This window comes from Rutidosis leptorrhynchoides, chromosome 10 (genome assembly GCF_046630445.1).
Source record: "Rutidosis leptorrhynchoides isolate AG116_Rl617_1_P2 chromosome 10, CSIRO_AGI_Rlap_v1, whole genome shotgun sequence".
NCBI classification, from domain to species: Eukaryota; Viridiplantae; Streptophyta; class Magnoliopsida; order Asterales; family Asteraceae; genus Rutidosis; species Rutidosis leptorrhynchoides.
Window position 1 is genome coordinate 174,379,505 of NC_092342.1, and position 7,589 is coordinate 174,387,093.

Consider the following 7,589-nt stretch of genomic DNA (forward strand, 5'->3'; position numbering starts at 1 on the left):
CCGAGAGTTCTTCCATTTTCTTTCTATTCGTGATTAGATCTTTCAGAAATTTAGCATATCTACGCATTTCTGAAATCACATCAATGAAAGGAAGATTTACATTTATCTGTTTAAACATATCCAAGAATTTGGATTGCTCGGCTTCAAGTCTCTCTTTTCTCATTTTACTCGGGTAAGGAAGTGGTGGTTGGTATGGTTTAACATAAGGTTTAGCCTTAACTGTGTTATCTTCATTAACCTTTTCAACTACCGGTTCTTTTTCCTTGTCTTGATCAGATTGTGGTTCTTGTGGAGTAGGAATTGCATCATCAGAAATTACAGGTGTTTCAGGTGGTTTAAGTGTAATACCGCTTCTTGTGGTAATGGCTTTAGCTGTTTCATTCCGGGGGTTAGCATTTGTATCACTAGGTAGACTTCCTGGTTTTCTTTCACCTATCAACCTTGCTAGGTTGCTTACTTCTTGTTCCAGATTTTGAATAGAAGCTTGTTGATTTATAAATGCTTGAGCATTTTGTTCATTCGTTTGTTTCTGAGACGTGAAAAATTGTGTTTGAGAATCAACTAGCTTTGACATCATATCTTCTAAATTTGGCTTTTTATCATCAGTTTGTGGTGGTTTATTTTGAAAATTAGGTCTTTGCTGATTGTAAGTATTGTTGGATACTTGTTGATTGCTAGGACCTTGTTGGTTGTTGTATGGAACATTTCGGTTATAATTCTGGTTTTGATTGTAGATTGGTCTTGGTGGTTGATAATTATTCTGATAATTATTTCCATGCCTTTGGTTTATGTATGAAACATTCCCTCTTTGTTCCATTGTTAGTTCAATACTGAGACAATCTTTTGTTAAATGTGGTCCTCCACACTGCTCACAACTAATTCGTATTGAGTGGATATCTTTAGTCATCTTTTCCATTCGTCTCTCGACAGCATCTATCTTTGCAGAAATGGAATCTAAGTCATGGCTAGAATCGGCTCTAGCTGCTTTAGATGATCTAACGATATCTTTTTCTTGGTGCCACTCATGTGAGTGGGAAGCAGTGTTATCAATAATTTTGTAAGCATCAGTTGCTGTTTTCTTCATAATGGAACCACCAGCTGCTATATCGATGTCTTTTCTTGTAGTGATGTCGCATCCTTGGTAGAATATTTGTACTATTTGATAGGTGTTTAAACCATATTGCGGACATCCTCTTAATAATTTTCCAAATCTTGTCCATGCTTCATATAAAGTTTCATTTGGCTTCTGTGTGAACGTAACAATTTCTCCTTGAAGTCTTACGGCTTTAGATGCCGGAAAGAATTGTTTAAGAAATTTTCAACTAAGACGTCCCATGTATCAATTGCTCCTTCAGGTAACGATTCTAACCAATCTTTGGCTTCTCCCTTTAAAGTCCAGGGAAATAACATGAGATATATCTGTTCATCCTCCACTTCTCGAATTTTAAATAGAGTGCAGATCCTATTAAAGGTACGAAGATGTTCATTTGGATCTTCCTTCGGCGCACCACTAAATTGGCATTGATTAGTCACCATGTGTAGGATTTGTCCTTTGATTTCATAATCTGGCGCATTAATGTCTGGTTGAGTAATTACGTGACCTTGGCCAGTGCGTTTAGCTCGCATTCGGTCTTCCATACTTAGAGGTTCCACATTCTCCATGATTGAATTTGCTGAATCTGAATCACTAGAGGATTTTGATTTAATGGTTGGTTCCTCAACAATCTCTGTTTGAATGATTGGTGGTTCCAGAGGAAAGATTAATGGTTCAGGATCTATGAATTATCCCTGAATATTCTCCGGATTCTCAATTGTGAGGTCGGGTACAAAAAATAGATTATCGGAAATTTGAATTGGAGTACTTGGTCGACTAGATGACGATTCTAAAGAAAAATCAACAGCGACAATATTTGCTAGATGTCTTGATCGAGTTACAGGTGGTGAACGTACAAAAGGTGGTGAACGTTTTGCTCGGTGCATTCACTGAATATCCTATTAGTTTTTAAAAAGAAAGAAAAATTATATAAGTTATCCAATTAATAGACTTTTCTGATTTTGCCCACGTTTCAAATAGCCAAAAGATGCAGCAGAGGGGCAGGATTCGTTTGGTCTCAATATAATTGAGTACTGTTTGGCTCCAATAACCCGATCCACGTACAAATCCAACTATTACTACGAACCAGAAAATTTTGATGTCTATCAATTTAACCACTTAAAATAATTTTTTGTTTAAATTTAAAGAAATTTTAGATAAGAAATAGTAAAAAAATCTAAGTCCTAAAAACTAGAGCGGCGAGAAATAAGAAAGAAAAAGATTGCGCGTCGAAAAACGTCGATAAATAAATGGTCGAAAAAAATAAAAATAAGAAAGTAGCGCGTCGAAACTTAAAGAGGAACTAAAAACTAAGAATTAAAAGTCACGTCTAAAAAAAATATTAAAGCTTAAAATAAATACTATATCTCAAATGGCAATAACTTAAAAAGGTACTAAAATATAAAAACGGCGTCGCAAAATTTTAAAGCACCTAAATCTTAGTCTAAAGAAAAAGCACTTAAGGAATTTTAAGGCAAATCTTAAAAGTCTAGAAATAAAAATAACTATGGCAAAAACTATATATTAAAACTAAATACGAGCGAAAAATACAAATATTACGCTAAAACGAATAAGAAGATACAAAAATATAAAAATAAACTTAAAGTTGTAAAAAGTACAATGTTATAAAAATATTATTTTTATATTATTTATTTTATAAAACTATTAATTTTATAATTTATTAAAACTAATTAAACTAATTAAAACAAATTAATTAAAAACTAAACTAAATTAATTAATTACTAAACCCTAATTAGGGTTTTAAATATATAATAATTATAATTATAATTAAACCCTAACTGTCGGCTGAGGTTACAGGCCTGTCAACTCACCTCATGCGATCGCATGAGGTGTTAGTTGTTTTACCATGCGATCGCATGGCTTGAGAAATTGGGACAGACTCTGGGCTGCAACAGTGATCGGGCCGAGTGTTTTATATTTTTTTTCTGTTTTAATTTTCTGTTTTAAATTAATACAAAATATTTAAATAAAATTTATATTTTTACAAACTAAAAATAAAAATAAAGAAACTTTATAAAACTTAAATATTTAACAAACTCTTAAAAATATATAAATTTTGTTTTTCTTTTTATATTTTTGCAATTTAAAACGTATTTTTACAAAAAACGTATTTTTACAAAAGTAAACTAAAATTTTTTTTATATATATAGTGTTGCGCTTCCGGCATTTAAGCAAGAATGTCCCCGGCAGTGGCACCAAAAATATTTGATGTGTGCGAGGTGTACTAGGAAATAGTATTATTTTTACAACGAAATACTATTAAATACGATACAATTTTACACAAGATATTTATTTATTTTTAGAATGGATATACCTAAACCTTGCTACAACACTTATAGGCAGTGTACCTAATCGTACAATAGTGTAGTTTTTAGTAAGTCCGGTTCGTTCCACAGGGATCTCTTAAACAAGCTTAACGCTATATATTTAAAAACTATATTTGTAAAAATACAAAAATATATCTAAGTAATATTATTATTATAAAAGGGAGTTTTTACCATTTAATGACCGGTTTGTCGATTTTAAAACTTTAGTTGCAATTAAAACCTAATGTAAAATATATAAATATAACTTAATTTTAAGCATAAAGTAAATAACGATAAAAGTGCGATAAAATAAAATTGCGATAATTAAAGAGGACGATAATTAAAAGTTCAATTAAATACAATGACAATAAATAAAAGTGCGATAATTAAAAGTGCAATTAAATATGAAATAAAAGAATTATGCTTATTTAAACTTTCGTAATCATGATGTTCGACGTGTTGATTTTTAGTTTATTCCCATTGGTTAATTGTCCTTTGTCCTGGATTATTTAATATGTCCGTCTGGTTTTTGTCCATAACAGTCCATCAGTCATAAATATAAAGTACGAGTGTCCTCGTCAAATTATCCTTATATCTGAAGTCAAATATTCCAACTAATTGGAGACTTAAACTGTAACAAGGTCCTAATACTTTGTTTAATAATTACACCAGGATATCGACTATGTGTAACCCAAGGTTTTAATACTTTGTTAACAATTACACCAAGTGTCCTTGTACATAATTTCACCCCTGTTTTAATAAATCTATTAACTATTAATCCATTCCCATGTCCGATTAAATGAACGATTATTCGTACATATAAATATCTCGCTCATCGTGTCCGATCGAGTGTATATGGTTATTTATAGGTACGTCTAATTGTAAATCTTTATATTAAATTAACAAACTATCATTTAGTTAAACAAATATAAAGCCCATTAATAGCCCATAGTCTAATTTCCACAAGTGTCGTTCTTTTGTCCAAACCCCAATTATGGTAGAAAGCCCAATTACCCAATTTTAAATATTTTAGCCCAACATCATGATTACTTCGTCTTAAATAAGCATAATAATAACTTAGCTACGAGACATTAATTTAAAAATAACAATAACCATAACTTACAGTGATGAAAAATAGTGTAGCGTTACACGGACAGTATTTCGACTTACACCCTTACAACATTCGCTAACATACCCTTATTATACCAACGAGCTTATAGATCAGTGGTACCCGATGCCTTTGATCCCTGGGCCCGCAGTGGGGGAAGCTTGACCCAATATAGGCGCAAGTTCGATTCTCAGTCTGGGCGCCCCGCATGGAATTATTTCTCCCTCCGGGGGGAAATTTGTGAAGTGCTTCGGGGGTCTAGCTAGCTGGGGTAAAAATCGCCTTGCCGTCACTGTGGGTACTGGGAGGAGGTACTTTGCCGGCACAGGTCTCTTTCGGGGTGGGATTGGTGGGTGCTACGGCACACAGGGTTAGCGTGTCCCTGCCAACTTACACGTTGACCCAACATACCCTTATTATTAGAAATTAAAATTAAAATTAAAATTAAAATATATATATATATATATATATATATATATATATATATATATATATATATATATATATATATATATATATATATATATATATAACTTACGTATGAGAGAAAGAAGAAAAAGATGTGTTTAACATCGATCAAAATCGCGAAATTTATAGGTATGTGGGCTGAAAAGGTGTGCCATGCGATCGCATGGCTTTTGTGCCTCCAGGCCATGCGATCGCATGGGGGTAGGTAGCAGCTCATATATTTTTGTTTCTTTGTATGCCGACGGTTTTTATAAATAAATATAATATATAAATAATTATAAGAATTATTTAAATATTATATTATATTTATTTACATAGTTGACTTGTAATTTTTAGTCCGTTGCGTCGAGCATTGAGAGTTGACTTTGGTCCCGGTTCCGGATTTTCGAACGTCCTTGCGTATAATTTAATATCTTGTACTTTGTGTTTTGCGTCTTGTACTCTTGTAATTTTGAGACGTTTCTTATCAATAATTGGAACCACTTTGATTGTATTTTGTACTTTTGAGCTTTTTGGTCGTTTGCGTCTTCAATTTTTTGAATCTGTCTTTTGTCTTCACCTTTTATTATTTAAACGAATATCACTTGTAAATAGAACAATTGCAACTAAAAGCTTGTCTTTCTTGAGGGATAATGCTATAAAATATATGTTCGTTTTTAGCATTATCATACATAAACTGATAAATCGTTGACCGAGAATTTACCAGTAATAAGTTTAGGATCTTCCTCAGCATCCCTAGCGTTAATGTTGAACGCTCTACCTCGTGCAGTCTCTGCAGTCTTCTTGTTGGGACAGGCATCACGGAAATGCCCCGGCTTCCCACACTCGTAGCAAACTCTCGGATTACCCCCATTATTCAACTTTCCATTACCATTTCCATTAACACCTCTATTACCAGCATTATTACCATTATTACCACCTGCGGCAGGAGTAGCGGAACCCGGCAGAAGCACCGTACAATCCTTAGCAATGTGTTCCTGTTTGGAACACCTCTTGCAAGTCACGGTACAGAAACCATCATGAGCCTTGTAACAACGTGGACACACATGCTGACTGCGGTTATTCGAACCAGAAGTATCCTGCTTTTTCTGCTGATTCTGGTTTTGATTGCGGTTATTATCCCACTTTCTCTTCCCATTATCAGCTTTCTTAACAGCCTCTTCACTGGGTTCGGTTACAGCAGCCTTGCTTCTTCTCAAGATCTTATCATTCAACTTATGAGCCATCGACATCGCGGCCTCAATAGTCTGGGGCTCACTAGATTCAACTCCATGTTCAATTTTCTCGGACAACCCATCAATGTAAGCTTCAATCTTAAGATTCTCTTCGGCATAAACATTAGGGCACAACAAAGTCAACTCAAAGAACCTCTGCTCGTAGGCATCTAATTCGGTGCCCTTCATTTTCAAGTTTTTAAGTTCAACCTCTAACTTCTTAAGCTCACCCCTAGGTCGGTAGCGTGTGATCATTCTTTCCTTGAAATTATTCCAAGCTAACCCATAAGCCACATCATTTCCCAAACTGTTAACCAAGTTGTTCTACCAGGTCAATGCACTATCCTTCAAAGTGCAGCTAGCAAAACTAACCTTGTCCTCCTCTCGGACACGGCTAACACTGAAAATAGACTCGAATTTCTCGAACCAGCGGGTAAGTCCTATGGGTCCTTCTGTACCACTGAATTCCTGTGGACGACTTTCCATAAACATTTTGTGGGAGCATCCCACCTGATTGTTGTTCGCGTTTGCATTTGCTGCCATAGCAGCAGCTATCCCTTCGGTAACAAGACGTTGGATACGGGCTTCGTTGGACTCTCTAGGAGGCATGATCTTCAAAACAGAATAACACAACTGTTAGTACTAAGAATAATATCAGTGTTATAAAGGAATAGATCGAACATGAAAAGATTAACCATTAAAATAATAGTCAGTAACCACTATGAGTAATAACATGACAGTTATGATTGTTATAGAAATAACCACCACGTGCATACATATTTTATGATAACATCATACAACATACATAGCACCTAACATACATGATCTACATTACGCATAATATAACATGCCAAGAGTCACAACATCAGAAATAAAATGTGATAATGATAATAGATGTCATAAAAATAACCATCCATACATAATGAAAAACATCCCATAACAAAACCTTAATAAAATCCTCGGCAAAACATCGTACATAACCCAAAAATGTATGTATGAAAGGACATTAAGTCTTATGAAATAAGTAATCAATCATGAATCATCATATCACATCTGCTTAGAGCGGGTGTGATAAGCTGGGCCAGCATGAGTCTCAGCAGAAGGCTCATACTTCCGCAACTTTCCTTTCACTTCTTCCAACTCTGCCTTCAAACTACGAACTGTGCTCTCGAGAGCCTCGAACTTAGCGTTAACTTCACAGTTACGCTTACGATTCTCGAATCCCACATTGTTCTTGAAGCTAACAAATGAATCCATACTAGCTCGTATCTGGTCCATCATCTCGTTATGTGGTAAAGTACGCATATAATCACTAAGAGCATTAATACGCGTCACTTCATTGTAAGCCCTGTTCATATGAGTAAGGATGGAAAAGTAGT

The 7,589-nt window shown here is 34.5% G+C and overlaps 1 non-coding gene across 1 annotated transcript; it reads left to right on the top strand.

Moving 5' to 3' along the window:
- Nucleotides 1–1,172: 1,172 nt before the first annotated feature.
- On the top strand, nucleotides 1,173–1,279 carry LOC139873762 (small nucleolar RNA R71). The gene has a single exon (XR_011767485.1). It is a non-coding gene; the product is annotated as a small nucleolar RNA R71 (small nucleolar RNA).
- The last annotated feature ends 6,310 nt before the right edge of the window (nucleotides 1,280–7,589 follow it).